Genomic DNA, 16339 nt, shown 5'->3' with positions numbered 1-16339 from the left:
TCCTATTGTTTCATTACATCTGTACCTTGACTACGTTAAATAATGAACATTTTCTGCATCAATGTTTTGGGACATGATAATGCTGATTGATTGAGAGTATAGTTTCAGTATATCAATACTAGACTAAATTCGATGATTTTGTTATCTTTTCTTCTTTCATGTTATAAAATATCTGAACAATGAAAAATAAAGAAATTTAAAAAAGTTGTTACTTAATTATAACAATACCACAGGCACTTGAAGGGATTAAAATAAAACTATCCCTTCAAGTGCCTGTGAACAATACCACGTAAAAAAAACAGGCACTGTTAAAATGCATCTGTTTGTCTGTCACCTTTCGTAACATATTTCTGCTTCAATAATGAGCATTTTCTGCTCACATTATTAAGCAAGATAAGCAAAATGATCGATGCTTTATTTAAAGATACATTATGGGAGATTTTTATAGAGAGTTGGCCATTCTTGCTATAACAGTTCAAAAGTAGATGATGAAAGAAGAATATATTGAAAAATTCAGTCAAATTACTTTATTCTGAACATTGTTATCATCGTTGTAATATTTCACTAGAAATGGTAGCGAAATGCGTCTTCACCTTCGCTGATCGTTTGATTGACAGGCGTTAACTCCACCTACATATCTCGATTATCAAGTAAAGTTTTCAATGGCATACGGAAACGCTTTACAGCGGCCTTGCTAAGTACACTCTATCATTTAGCCTCGATCTAACTGACGTATTTTCATCAGGTTACCCCTTATTTGATTTAATCAATTAGTGAAATCCTATTTAAATCCGAGCTGTAGCCGGGCCATCCGTGGGTCTACAGAGTTGATTTTGGTCTTGTTGTTTAAATAAAGATCTAATTTATAATTTCTATAACATCTGAAGCCTAAATTAAGACTTGTAATAATCAGATTTAGCTCTTGAATAATGCATGTTTAAAGATAAATATACAAATAATTACTTTTTGTCCCCCGCCTTTCGAAGAAAGCAGGGGACTATTAAAATGGGTTCGTCCGTCTGTCCGTTCGTCTGTCTGTCCGTCACACTTTTTGGGACACAATAACTCTTCTTCTAATTGACCTAGAATGTTCAAACTTGGTGTAGGTGTTTATTAGGTCAATGCCTTGATGGAGTTCGAAGATGAGCATTTTCGGCTTAGGGTAAGCAGAGATAAGCAATTTGATTGGTTGATGCTTTGGGACACGATAACTTTAGTTCTAATTAAGGGAGAGAGATGAAACTTGGTGTATAGTTTCATTACATCAATACCTTGACTAAGTTCGGTAATGAGCATTTTCTGCTCAGGGTAAGCAGAGTGATAAGCAATTTGATTGGCCGAGACTTTGAAACACAATAACCCTCCTTCTAATTGAGCTAGAATGTTCAAACTTGATGTAGGCGTTTATTAGGTCAATGCCTTGATGGAGTGTGAAGATAAGCATTTTCTGCTTAGGATAAGCAAAGATAAGCAATCTGATTGGTTGATGCTTTGGGACACAATAACTTTAGTTCCAATTAAGTGAGAGTGATGAAACTTGGTGTATAGTTTCATTACATCAGTACCTTGACTAAGTTCGATGATGAGAATTTTCTGCTTAGGCTAACGAGCAATAAGCATTTTGATTGGTCAAACTCTTCTTCTAATTGAGGTAGAATGTTTAAACTTGATGTAGATGTTCGTCTTGACTGAGTTCAATGATTAACATATCGAGCTAAAGCTAAGCAGAGATAAGCAATTTCCTGCTTTGGGACAAGATAACTTTGATTCTATCTGATAGAGAGTGATGAAACTGAGTGTATAGTTGATAATCAGTTTGATTGCTTGATACTTTGGAAAAAAATAGATGTGCGATTAATTAATATGTGTCATCTATTTATTTGGGGATTTCGGCAGAGGACATCAGCCTCACTGTTGGCTTGTTCAATTTGGCGGGGGACATCAGCCTCACTGTTGGCGAGTTACTTCTAGAGTTATTGCACTTTGTAGACCCTTGTGAATGATTGAACAACAAAAGTTATCATCAAATTTGTATGCATGAAATTAAAATTTATTATTCAAATCAGTGAAACAAAGAAGCCTAGTGAATTTCAGCGATGACATTCAACCGTCTTAGCTCCTGTGGCAACCTTTGTGGATTGCTACGATGATTTAGGTGCTGTGGGCTTATGTTTCCTTGCCTAGAGTGGAGCCTAATTTTTAGTCTAATATTCTTAAATTCAATTTCAGGTAACAGAAAAGGATTTGCAAGAATCTGAAGAGTACAAATTAGCACAAGAAGCTTTAAACAATGCTAAAACTGTGATGACATAATTCATGTTTTATTTTTATCAAATTTACATACATGTTTATTATCTCAAAATGATTCATATTTTGTTTCACTGTTATCTTATTTCTGTAAGCTTGCTTGGATCATCTTATGTTAATATGATATAAATATTTATAACTGATATTGGATTGAAACGTTTATACCAAGTTGGGTGGCAGTTGTGGAAAAGCATTTAAACTACCCAGATGAGACAGAAAAAAACAAGGTCCTATGTATACTATTAGAATTGAAATAAAAGTAGTGCTGCAGTCCAGCACAATGAATTTCATAAAGAAATCTATTTAGGCTGGGGGGAGGGGGCTGAATGGTTTAACATGTGTGGGCTAGACCATAAGGTCTGTCATTGAGTCAAGTTGCATAGTATTGATTCCCCACTTGTTATAGCAAGAAGTAGTGTTGCCTGTCCAACCTTGTGGGTTTCTGTTTTGGGGTCCCCAGTTTCCTCCCACAGCCAAAGACCCTCACATGCAAGCTGATTATTGAAAATTGAACCATATTTTAGTCCTGAAATGACCTAGTTTGTGTCAAGTGGACTTTAAGCCCCATTTCTCTCTCTTTCCATTTAGACCAGGTTGAAGTGGAGTAAACCAGAAATATTGGTAAAATTTCGATTAGATCGCAAACTAGGGCTGCAATGATACTTAAAGGAGCTAAAGTGCTTATATTTGGGACCTAGAAATTGATACAAACGACTTGCAACGCATATAATAATGTAATATGAATGTATATAAACTGATTTACATTCAATCGTTTCCGTTTTTATTCTAATTTCAAATCAGTTATGTTCGAAGAATTACGCCAGAAGTCTCAATCGAATGGCAATCTCTAGCATCTGGTTATTCCAGTTTACACCGATAGTATTTATTGCGCATGCTCTACAGATAAGAATATGGCCTCACCGTTTGACATGACTGGTTGAATATGTGTAGCCTCGTTCTTCGAGTCCTTATTACAAATGGTGCTGAAGCGCAATCCGTGTACCAATGGTAAAATGTTTATTTTGTCTTAAATATTGGATTTCAGAAGGGCATTTCACGCTACGATAACAACACCAATATTGATTTAAACTGACAAATAATTTGTGTTTTCAATGTCAAAGACTTTGGATGATATTGAGTTAAGAGACTTAGCTACTTTAAACCTGTGATACAATATGCATCAAGATTCATGCTTCACCATGCGATTAATATCACATAAAAATACACGAAAATATTACTTAAAGGAGCTAAATCGCTAACATTTGGGACCTAGAAATTGTAAAATGTGGCTCGCAACGCATATAATACTGTAATATGAATGTATATAAACTGATTTTATTTACATTCAATGGTTTCCGTTTTTACTTCAATTTCAAATCAGTTATGTTCGGCGAAATAAGCCAGCAGACTCAATCGAGTGCAAATTTCTAGCGTCTGGTTATTCCAGTCTACATACGCCGTTTGATTTGGTGCAATGTGTCTAGCCTCGTCCCTCGAGTCTCTTGTTACAACTGGGGCTGAAACGCATTATGGTACACGATTCGTGTACCAATGGTAAAATGTTTATTTTGTCTTACATATTGGATATCAAAAGCCCATTTTTTTCCGGTAAGATCACAACATGAATGTTGATTTAATTTGACAAATAAATCGTGTTTTCAATGTTGAAGATTTTGGATGATATTGAGTTAGAGACTTAGCTACTTTAAAGGGACAATAACACTCTAGCTGGCTTGAAAGCTCCAGAAAAAAAATAATATCTCTATCTAAGTACTAGATGTTTAAGTGTCCTACCTGTTGTGTAAATTATCCATTACATCCTATTTTACTTGTCCAGAGGTTTCGAAAATATTTTAAAATCGAAGTTTCATTTGAAAAGGTTTACGTTAGACGTTTCAAACCATTCTGTTTAATTTTTCAAAATTTTTAAATAATGTGTGTTAAGATGAAATTTGTATCATCAATTAATTGAAATATTCTAAAATAGTACAATTTGTTGACCAGAATAAAGATTGGGACATATTATTCAGTTACAACAAGAGTGGTATTGAGCCTTTAACAATTGTGATTATATTGACAATTTCATTCAAATTATATTATTTTGAGCAAAGTAATGAGTGAGATATAACTTAGATTATTCATTTTCGTAACAACCGTATTTGGCAATTGATATTATCCCATTTATTGTTTAATTTTTATGTCTTGAGGGTGTTCTCATCCATTTGAATGGTCTAGAGCAGTGGTGTCAAAATTATTTCAGTTCAGGGGTCACATGAACTATAATTTTACTTAAAGTGGGCCTGAGATATATTCACAAACATTCTCTTGTATCACACACAACTTAGATATCTTTGATATACACTACAGAAGGCAGTTTTACTGAATCCGGAAAGCAATAATAAATGATTTCCACTGCTAGTTCCACGGGCCACATTTAAACCCTTGGCGGCCCGTATGTTTGACATCCCTGGTCTAGAGAGTTGATTACAGGCTTGTCATGTGAATAGATGTCTAAATAATAATTTATATGAGCTTACTCTTCAAAAAAAGTGGGGGATATTGAAATGCAAATACCTATGCAGGTTGTGATATGTTAAATAGTCATGGACACTTCACATGCTTTGAGAGTATGTTCACAGATGAAGAACTTATCGCCCCAACAGAACCACTGAGCCGCATGTGCAACACGCAATAGAGCCATACACATGGGAAGGGTTCATTGTCAAATTAGACACTTCAAGGAAGGGTTGATGAAAACTGCCACTTGCTGGTTTATCCTATCCATGTTTGCTTTCCTATCGGTTCTTGCATAAGATTTACTGTTTAGCGTATCTTTGCTTTAGTGTGTTACGCTTAATTTGATCGGGAGATGTGTTCGTCGACATCAACGTCCACCGACAACACTGCAAGAATTGGCCGTGGCACTGCAAGAGGGGTGAGTCAGATTGCCCCAAATCGTGATTGGTTGATTAGGAGCATTGCTGAATGTCTGAGGATTGGTGGAGCAATTACTCATTATTAAGACAAAACGTCCATTTTCACTTTTGACAGTGTATCTCTTTGCGAGTGAAATGGGAAATGGGGCCGTCAGATAAGCCGCCCATATGAACAGTTTATGTTTATGTGTAGGCAATTGGCCCGTTATTAACATACACTGGTTAGCTCAAATAAAAACAGCAGTGTATTTTCACAGTTTTGTATGGTTTCTGAATATCCCCTAACTTTTTTTTGAAGAGTATAAAACACTTCAAGCCAAAATAAAGACCTACAAATGGCAGATTTTGCCCTTACATAATGCATCTTTAAATAAGTAGATTTATATTTTACTGATACAGCTAGGACTGTTAAGTGGATTTATCTCCCTTCCATTAATGTTCTCATGAAAATCGTAAAACTTTTATTATTTGACTGTCATTTGAGTTCTCACCCTTTGACCTGTACCATGTCCCCTAGCTGTTCGTTCGTTTCTGGAGTTTTACGTCCACTTCCACCTAGGGTGATATCGTAGACAAACCCTAGCTGTTGACGCAAGATGGATAATAAAGTTATTATACTCATTTGATGTGTTCGAGTTCAGCATGAGCAACTTGCTTTGACTGACTGGGACTGGTTGCTTTGAATTTTAAGACCTTTTTCTGTTCAATTGAAGCCAGTTGATCTCCGCAGTGAGGTAGTAAGCCTCGCTTTAATTATTTTAACACTAACAGCGGCAGCCCCTTTTGCGTTTTTGATTGTATCTGACAATACCTACATATTGATAATTTTATAGAACTGAACAATTTCTTCCATAGCCATAATCTCAGACATTATCTTGTTAAAAAGAATTTGCATAAAAGCAAACAATGTATATGCAAGTGTTTTAAACACAATTTGAGCAAATCCGACGATAACGGATGTTGTAGAATGCAGTCTTTGGTGTGAGAAATGGAATGGGGTTTTAACACGGATTTTTCTGGGGGGGGGGGGGGTCGCCATTCGCCGATTCAGGTGAAGAGACACCGGGTATAACAATTTTCTGCCCAGACCGAGGAAAATTTTAGGACACAAGGTCAGAAATATAACCCATGACCAGAGGACTCCCAGGCTTCAGTCGGTCTGCCAAGCCTACTAGGTAAAACCCAAAACTAATCCTTAACCCACAACCCATGCGCACATTTAATAACGGACCTTTAGGCAAATGATGCTAATCGGAAAATAAACCCGGTTGATAATCCACGTTTAGCTGCACCCAGTCATTTCCACACCCTGGAAAAGATTTCATCCCACCCCACTCCCAAGGACAAATACTTTCACCCCCCCCCCATCCAAAGGACAAATAAAAACATCTTATATATCATGAAATATTCTTTAATTATAATTAATGATCATATAGTCAGTAGTTTAGTTTCCAATAAAACATTTTCAGATCAAAACTCTTTAAGGAAACTCAAAAAATAGCAGTTAACAACTCCACTTAAATTGTCACCTGGGATATTCTCAAAAGCACTTTTACAATGCAAAATGATACGCGCAAAATAATGATTATTGATATTAACAGTCTAAATAACATTCTTTGTTATGTTCTCAAGTCATCAACAATGTCCATTTATAGATTATGCATGACTCAATTACATAATAACACAAAATGTAGTCTATTTTGGAATGACATGGACAAATGCAACATTATGAAAGCACTGGTAACCACACGTACTCGGACTCCAAAACACTAAAATTGAAGTTATTCATAATGAAAATAATGATAAGGCGTGACAAATAAGATACAAAAAGGAAAAATTAATTTGCCAATATTCAAGCACTCAAGGATCGACTAGTTCAGTTATTGGCTTTGTGTTGGCAATTGTTCATTTATAAAATTCACTTGAATACGAGCATAAGATAAAATTGTTCATTGAACCACCCTTTGGTCTAAACAAAAAAATATTCACCAACATTTCTGAAGATGTATTAACAGTGCATCACCGCGTCCTATTAATGAATGGATTAGTGAATTAAAGAAAACAGGGTACCCAAGTTGTAAAATTGGAATTCCATGGTTCAACATTAGGTTGATTATAAATTCTTAAATGTTTTAGCAGTCAATCTAGACTACCATCTTCCTCCATCTCGTCCTCCACCTCCGTATCCACCACCGCCGCCTCCATAACCACCACCACCTCCGTAACCACCGCCGTCACGTCCTCCGTAACCGCCGCCGCCTCCGCCATATCCTCGTCCTCCTCCACCACCACCACCACCGTATCCTCGATCTTCACTACATAAACTTTCAATTAATTTTTTGGCAGTATGTTGAGCATTTTCATTTCCAGATAAATCAACTCGGGCTTGTCCTTCACGGTCACTTTCCCGGCTCTCGATTTTAATGTGACAACCACTTTCGTCCTGAAAAAATTAAATCAAGAAAAATTTAATGTTACATGCATGATTAATCTATACAATTGTATTCACCACGATTTTACCAGGAACAGATTACTTCTAGTCCTATCATCACACGTTCAGGAATAACCTTCCGGTTACAACCCTAGAAAAATACTTTTTGGAGAGAAAAAAAAAAAAAAAAAAAAAAAAAATTGTAATGTTCCCACTAGCCTAGATCTAATTAAATTTGTCCAATGTCGAATATTTTTTTTTTAACGTCACTAGATCTAACTCGAGTTAACCCACATGTAAAATATTAGAGTTAACCCACATGTAAAATATTAAGTGTTGAAAGTTCCGCGGTACAATTTAATTTGCCAAAAACAAGCTACCGGTAATGTCCATTGTTCAAGTTGCGGCCATGCTGTCCATTGAAATTATTTTTATTTTAATATCTGACTATCGGCATTGAGCCAGCCAGCCAAAACTTTCCTTCTGGTTGTAGAAGACAAAAACACTTCAAATTAAAATCGATTTAAATAGATGGGCCAATGTCCCAATATTTTTAACAAATATTTTACCAAATGTTTCATTCCAAAATCAAAATGGCAGCTTCGTCATTTGAGAAAGCACGTGGCTCAATCAATTTGGACGCCAAAACCACGTGGTTCTGTGAAAAATCAACCCGGTAACTCATTTTCAATTCTCACAAAGAAACATTTACCTGTAAATCTCGAATTTTACTGCCTCCTTTACCAATAACTCTTCCAACAAATTGTTGATCAATGTAAAATGTTAATTTGTCTCCGCTATCGCCGCCTCCAAAACCTCTACCACCACCGCCTCGGCTTCCGTAGTTATCCATGACTTCGACTTGTTCTGTTCAGTGCAAAGCGGGAACTGACGAAGCACGTTGTCCACCCAGTTAAATAGTCGCGCGATCTTTTTTGGCCAGATCATTTAGTCGCTCATGGTGATTGTCTCGAGTTGTCTCTTTACAATAATACATGGTAGCGGGCCAAATAGAAGTTGAAGTTGTAAATTTTCAAATTTAATACTGATTCCATGTGCTTTTTAATTTCAATAATAAAGCTTTCTATTTGATGAACGCCATCTCCACTCATAATAAGCTAACTGGCTAAAGATGTTTTTTTTTTATTATTTGAAGAGGGCATACGTACGTGGTGTGTCATGAGGGAGAGGAAATAGGCCTAGAATATAAGCCCTAGCTGAAACTTACAATATAAATTGTTTTTGTATTATGTCAGCAAGGTAAATAATTGTGGATGGTGCAAGTGTTGTTGTTTTGATCCTTTGCTTTTGCGTTAGATTCGCTTAAATCGGGTGAGGGAAATGAAAGGAAATGGGGTTTAACGTCCTACTATTCTGCTCCGGCTGGGCTAATGAAGACGGAAATACGCCACACACGAGTTATAAGAAAAATCGTGCCCGGACAGCCGCGCTACGGCTTACTCTTTTGTCGAATTCCAACTGTCAAAAGATATTTTACGTGCACGCCAATGTGTGTACACGGTACCTCCATTTTTCGTCCAATCCAAACGACACATTAAATGTCCCTTGCAAGACTCTCAGTCCTGCACCACTGACAAGGAGGAACCACGCCTTGATATCCCGTAGAACTTTCTCGGTCAGCGCAGGGATCCAACACGGGACCTCCAGGTTAGTGAGCCAACGTCTTACTGACTGAGCCACCGTGTCTCCCCAATTCGAGTGAGGGGATCAGGGTGATGGACCGCTAATCCCCAGTTCACTCTCTCTGTGTCTAGGTCGTGTGCTTTTTGTTGTTGTGTGAGTTTGGTGGACTTTTTTTTGTTTGTTTTTTTTTGTTTTTTTTTTTGGGGGGGGGGGGGGTAATAAAAATGATGGTGGTTCACAGGTGCGTTTTCTTTTTATTTGGAAAGAGCAAAACTGAACCACTGCGTCATTTTCACGTCAATAACCATGTCAAGCTTATGAAACTAGAAGGTAATGATTTCATACATTATTAATTATAAAAGAGAGGTGAACTCAGATATATTCGCACGTAACAAAAGGTACTTATAATTGTGTAAAGAAATATCAAATCTGAAAAATCCTATTATAAAACAAAACAAAAAAAATTTATTATTATATTCGAATTCATTAAAGGACCGCATGTCCATGCAAAAAATTATAAAATTTAATAGGGCCAAATATATGTAACCATATAATGGACAAGGCATAAAATGGATGTTTGATTCGTTTGATTGATTTTAAAAACATGTTGATTTAATTATCCCAGAATGCCTGTCAGGGCATCCAGATGGACGCTTGATAATTGATTCCATTGATGATGTAATAGATAATTACGTTAACTCTGACACGAACCGGGAAACGAGGTTTAGTAGAGATGTTAAAAGAAGGTGTTGATATAAAATGTATACAATCTATTGTTAAAATGTCATTAGGGACAGTAAAGAGATTAAAGTAGGGGATTCTCGGTCTGTAATTAATTCTTTGAAGATAAGCCATGATTCCTTGACCCCAGGCCTTAACACCCTTAACACACACGGTCTCTGCACATTCAAACATCAAAATGACCTTACACAATAACTATTATACTGAGAATAAATGTGAGCTATTATATCCATCTATTAAAACATCTAGAAAAATTCAGTTGAATGGCTAATAAGTGACTTTACGAGAAATTTAGCAGACATATATACAACCTTGCCTTTTGTAACCCATTAACAGAACACAGCTTTTATGGGAAACAATCTCTAGTAAAAAAGACACTTGGTCTAAAGTCTAAACGAGACATACTACTCTTCTTTCTTTCTTTTTTTTATCTCACTGCTCACATTTCCCTAATAGCACACTATGTCCATCTTCATTAGCCCAGTCAGCAAAACAGCAGGACGTTAAACCCTATTTCATTTCTATTTGCTAAATAATTCTATATATTATATTCCGTTCGCGACTTGGTCCACATTGACCCCCTGAACTTCTTGACTCATATTCATTCTAACATAAATTTGATAAAGAAATAGGTGAAGAATTAGGTGAGATCGATATAGATTGTACATTATTTGAACAATTAGAAACCTAATAGCGTCGGCTACTTCACGCGCCTTTAGATGAAGACAGAATTGAACTTCATGTTTATTTTTTAGAAAATTAAATACATTGACAATAGGCCGTTCTAGCTATATTTTCTCTCATGTGTGTGGGGGTGCGTATAATTTTCTTGGCCTGTTTAAGGAACAGTGGGACAACTGAAATCTTTGCTTTTGGAGTTACTAACTAAATCTAGGTCACATTATAGCGTGGCTTTATCATTGTTCTGCACTCAGTCAATGATTTCTTTGTCTTGTCTTACGAACGCCTGGTTAATCTTGTCGGAACGCATGCGCATCAGGTATAACGCTTCAACACACTTGCGCTTCATAAACGGGCAAAATTTTGGTAGTATTTACCAGTTTGTGAGAAGTAAAAAAGCAGGCAAGATGTCTTACGGTCAAGAGAGAGAGTACGGTCGGGGCGGCGGCGGTGGTAGCCGAGGTTATCCTGGAGGAGATGGAGGTGACAAATCTACTTTCTATGTTGATCAGCAACATGTTGGAAGAATCATTGGAAAAGGTGGAAACAGAATTCGCGATTTGCAGGTAACAAATTAGGCCTAACTACTGAAATACCGGGTCTCGGGGGGTTATTTTGGGTGAGATTGTACACCAATGCTTTATCGGTTCTCAGTATAATATTCGAAACGGGCGATCAAAATAAAATATCGGGAATCTATTTTTTGAATGTAGATCTAACTAAAATGTTGAAATGACAAGAAAAATAATTTAGGCCAAACTACAACGCGTGGGAACCACGTGGTCGAGCTGTGTAAAGGTTTTACTAAAACGCTCCGCGGCCAGTCATGGTGTTAGTAGGATTTTCAGAAGGATTTATTTCCAAAGCCCTCACTTATTAGAACACAAACTTACATTTCCATTACAATCAGTGTTGCTTTTTCATATACTTTTTTTTTTAGAGAATGAGATTTGTTACACTACGTAATCAAATTTGGACCGGTGCGTGTTAATATACCGCCATCTTGCTGGTAGTTATAGTCTGTTTCTATAATCCCGACCTTGATACCATGTCCTTGGTTTAATGCCTTTAAAAACTTGGGAGCCCCCAGCCAGACAATGCATAAATGGTTACAGTTTGGTTTAGGATTCAACAAAAGATAATCACATGTAATGCGTTTACAATAGCGGAGAGTATGCTTGTTCAAATATTGTTCAAAGAAACTAATGGTTTTAAGTACTTTGTAGATTAAAAGAGTAAAGTATAGTATAGCTCCCTGTGAAACCTGTATCATTCACATAAATTTGTGATTTGTCAGGTCCTCCGTCCTGCACCAGACAATGGGAAACCACGTTGGAAAATGTAGGGATTAAACACCCAACCTCCAAGCTAGTGAGCCAGCATCTTAGCGACCGTGGCTCCCTTGTAATTCTCTTTAATTTATTTTAAAATATTCGCCATTGTCTCACAATTTCTAATCCGATATTGGCGAAACTTATCCCAAAGATTTGTTCCTTTCGATATTGGCAGGGGTATTGAATTACTTTGGTATTGGTGTGCATCAAATCTGAACTTATTGTTGAATTATTGAGGAATTACATCTGTATTAAGCCTGGTGCATACCGGCTAAAATTTGTTGGCCGAACAATTTTTTTCATCAGAAGTTAGCCGGTGTGCATTGATTTCAATACAAACATTTGTTGGCTGAACAATGTTCGCAATATCAAACTCATTTGATTTCAAAAACATTGTTCGGCCAACAAATGTTTGGGTTGGTCTCGATTGCATTGAATTTCAACAAAAAGCGAAACATTTTATACGAATATGACCAGGTAGTTTTGTTAGATGCCAACAAATGTTAGTCTCTGTGGTGGGTTTACACAACAATTTATATTTGTGTTTATGCTTACATGAGGGTTATGTCCTGTATTCTCCAAGTTATTTGTGATCTTGAGAATATTGATATGATTAACCTGTTAAGTGTGTAAGTCGTTATATAATGTCCTGGACAACTGCCACTCACTGTGTGTAGGGCATAATATAACGCCTTGGAGGTATTTTCCCTAACCTATTCTTAGAACATAGTTCGTCACTTGGGGGAATTCCCCCACGATCGCAGCATGTGTAGGACGTTGTATTACGTCTTGGACTACTGCCACTCACTGTGTGTAGGGTGTAATATAATGCCTTGGAGGTATTTTCCCCAACCTATTCTTAGAACATAGTAGTACATAGTTCTTTGTCAAATTAATTACACAATAGGGGATAGTTAACATTTTAAAAACGTCACGCTTAACGGGTTGACGTATTAAACAATGTCTATTTTTATCATTATCAATTGTCCCCGATATGGACAAATTCTCTTTAACTGCTTGCAATACACCATTTTTAAAACCAAGTCTTAGTCAGATTTTACCTATTTTCAAAATTCGATGTGAAGCATTGGGACACTGAGGATCAGTCCTATGGGATTTCCTTGTTCTGTCCATCTCTTGCCAAGTGTGGGAGTATCTTACATGGCATGGCAACCGCTTGTTTGACAAGTTGTTTCAAATATACATTATTTTGCAGGATGAAAGTGGGTGCCAAATTAAGATTGAAAGCCGAAACAGTGATAGAGAGGGGCAAGCTCGAGTTGATTTACTTGGTGATTCAAGCTCACAGTCGGCTGCCCGTAGTTTGATACAAGACATATGCGATCAACCCCCTAGAGAAGGTGGAGGAGGAGGATACAGAGGTGGTGGCCGAGGAGGTGGCGGCGGCAGAGATAGAGGATATGGGGGTGGACGTGATGGCGGATATGGGGGTGGACGTGATGGCGGATATGGGGGTGGACGTGATGGTGGATATGGGGGTGGACGTGACGATAGGGGATATGGAGGAGGAGGCGGCGGTGGCCGATACAACAATGGAGGTGGCTGGGGATCTTGAAGTGATCCGTCTCCTCTTTAAAGTAGTGGTTATTCATATGCCAGTACAATTCTTTTAAAAACACTTATTGACTACCACATTGAAATCTTTATACCCTGTTGACTGCCCGTGATGTTCTTGACATCTGATTCCATGATTTTGTTTCCGAACCTTGAGCCCTCGATAATTTGAATGTTGTGGGTTATTGTTTACTGGCCTGCGACTTATGAAGTCAATATATTTTATCCTATATGAGTAATTACCTAGATCTACGGTTTAAACTAGACAATGCGTAGAGTATTTTAGTGATACATGAATTGAACTATTGTGTGTGTTGTCGACATATTCACAACTGTTTTATGATTGCCTATTATCGATTTTCATCTTGTATTTAATGATTACCTGTCGACTTTGCCTAGAACTTTAATGATTGCCTGTCAACTTAATCCCAGACCCTGATCCTAATATGACTGTCAACATTTGCCCGTAACTAAATAATGGACCATGTATATAAGATTACTTGAATACTGACTTCCAAATTGAGGTGATCGATACATCTTCACTTAATGTATGATAAAACTGAAACTTTGAATATTGTGCCTCAAGAAAGAATTAACTTGAAGAGGTTTTGATTTTGCCACTTGCTAATACATGTGCTCGAATTTTATGTAATATTTATGAACAGTGACTTGAACTTGACCATATTGAAACTTGTACATTTGTATCATTATCATACCATTTTTCATGAACTATTGCCTGCCATTGTTTACATTGATCGCATTTGAAATTGATAAAATTGACTTGGGTGTGTGAATTTGAAAACATACAGACAATACAAGTGCTCATCTGTCCATACTGCGTGGTCGCCATTGTCTACCTTTTTTTATCGGCATAATCTTGATGAACTGATGTAACATCCTGAAAACATAACTTGCCCATTGACTTTGTTTTTCATGATGTGGACTATTTACATCGTTGATAATTTGATTGTGGGAACAACCTTATTTCACCATTTTGTACTAAGTGTGATTCACCTTCCTTTAATATAACACAATGGGAAGTGTGTTAACATGCTGTGATCTTACACTAGTAATAATACCCAGGGTGATATTTGAGATATTGTATATTATGCTAATCCAACGCGAGCTTGACCTGACATTATTGACTGTTTTTAAACTGGAACCCTCCTCATGAATGTTATCAGTATTTAGTTAAGACTTATTTGAACCAGTGCTGCTATATTTTATTTACTGAATTATAATGAACTTGAATTGAATCGTAATAAACTGAATACTAAAGTGGTAAATCATATTGAATCTTGTAAAGCAATCCTTTTCCAGCAAGTTAGAGCATGTCCACTGATGGTAAAACATGTGGGTAAGGGGGGGCTGTAATTTTATGTATGTGATCAAAATGTATTGACAGACCTTGAAAAAGTGTTCTCAATCTACATCAATTTAAATGACTTTTTCTGATGCGATTTCATTGCTCACCTTAGTATCTCCCATGAATGAATACCTGGCATTTATTCGTCCATTTTCCTGCCTAAGGGACCAGTCCATATCGTACTTTATATGTATTACCCAACTACCAATGGATTCCGATAAAAAAACAAAACAAACTACCGCTTTTGTGAGTGAACAGATATTTGGTAATGAAGCAAGTGACTAGATGGTAATGGTCAGAATATGCCAGATGGATCTAGAGGATTACTCTTATGAATTGATCTTCATTTAGAGAATGGAAGCTTCTTGAACAAAAATGTCACTTATGGTCTTAAGGCTGTAACTCAATATTATCCAGTTGAATCCTAGTTCAAAGTATCTCATGAATTGTGACAAACAATTAACATGGTAAAGCGACCTTATGTTTGTAAACACTAGCGCCTGCTAATAAGTTCATGGAACTGTTACGAAAATGGATTCATAATTATTTTTTTACCGCCATCACTCAGAAACCGTTATCCCATGTTACATCATAAGGATAATTCCTTTGCAGTCATTGGTGCATGAAGATGTTTCACAGACTTCAACGATATCTGAAATTGTCAAGTATTCAAATGAAAACCGACAGTGTTTTAAGTATTTCTAATGAGAATTGGCAAAATTTTGTAATGAATATTTATTTCAAATCAATTCTAAAGTATCTTGCCATGAAAACGGGCCTCCAAAAGCAAATAATTAAGACGGTAACAATTTTTAAAAAAAAACGGTACACACCAGCGTACATGGAAATGTGGTCGTATATTGCCATAGCCCTTGTCCGTATGTCTCTCCGTACAAACATCTGCCGTACACAATTTCTTGTGAACACGCTACAGACTACATTTATCATCTGATTGTTTTGAAATTGATATATGTTGTTTACACCAGTGAGTTGAAGAATCCTATTTTATTTCAATAATTTCCGTTAATTTCTTTTCTTGGAGTTATGGCCCTTGTTCCACATTGTTGAACCTGTGGCCCTTGTTTAAGGATAAAATTTATACGCATCATTTAGAATAGTGACATGAAGAAGCCTAGTGAATTTCAGCAATTTCCAATAATTACGTATAGTTATTGCCCTTTTTATACGCTCACATTGAAATGGGGTCGTACATTGTCGTTGCTGGCGGTCCGACGTCCACAATTGCTTGTGCGACGCTCTAGAGGCTAAAGTTAATATCCGATTGACTTTAAATTTATACACAGTGAGACGAAGAAGCCCCTTG

The 16339-nt window shown here is 36.8% G+C and overlaps 1 long non-coding RNA gene across 1 annotated transcript; it reads left to right on the top strand.

Moving 5' to 3' along the window:
• Positions 1-10785: 10785 nt before the first annotated feature.
• LOC126817070 (uncharacterized) lies at positions 10786-14935 on the top strand. Its single transcript, XR_007678746.2, has 2 exons — positions 10786-11306; positions 13291-14935. It is a non-coding gene; the product is annotated as an uncharacterized LOC126817070 (long non-coding RNA).
• The last annotated feature ends 1404 nt before the right edge of the window (positions 14936-16339 follow it).

Source organism: Patella vulgata, chromosome 4 (assembly GCF_932274485.2).
Source record: "Patella vulgata chromosome 4, xgPatVulg1.2, whole genome shotgun sequence".
Classification (NCBI taxonomy): domain Eukaryota; kingdom Metazoa; phylum Mollusca; class Gastropoda; family Patellidae; genus Patella; species Patella vulgata.
The sequence above is the reverse complement of the archived record's forward strand: the minus strand, read 5'-3'. Positions and strand labels throughout refer to the sequence as shown.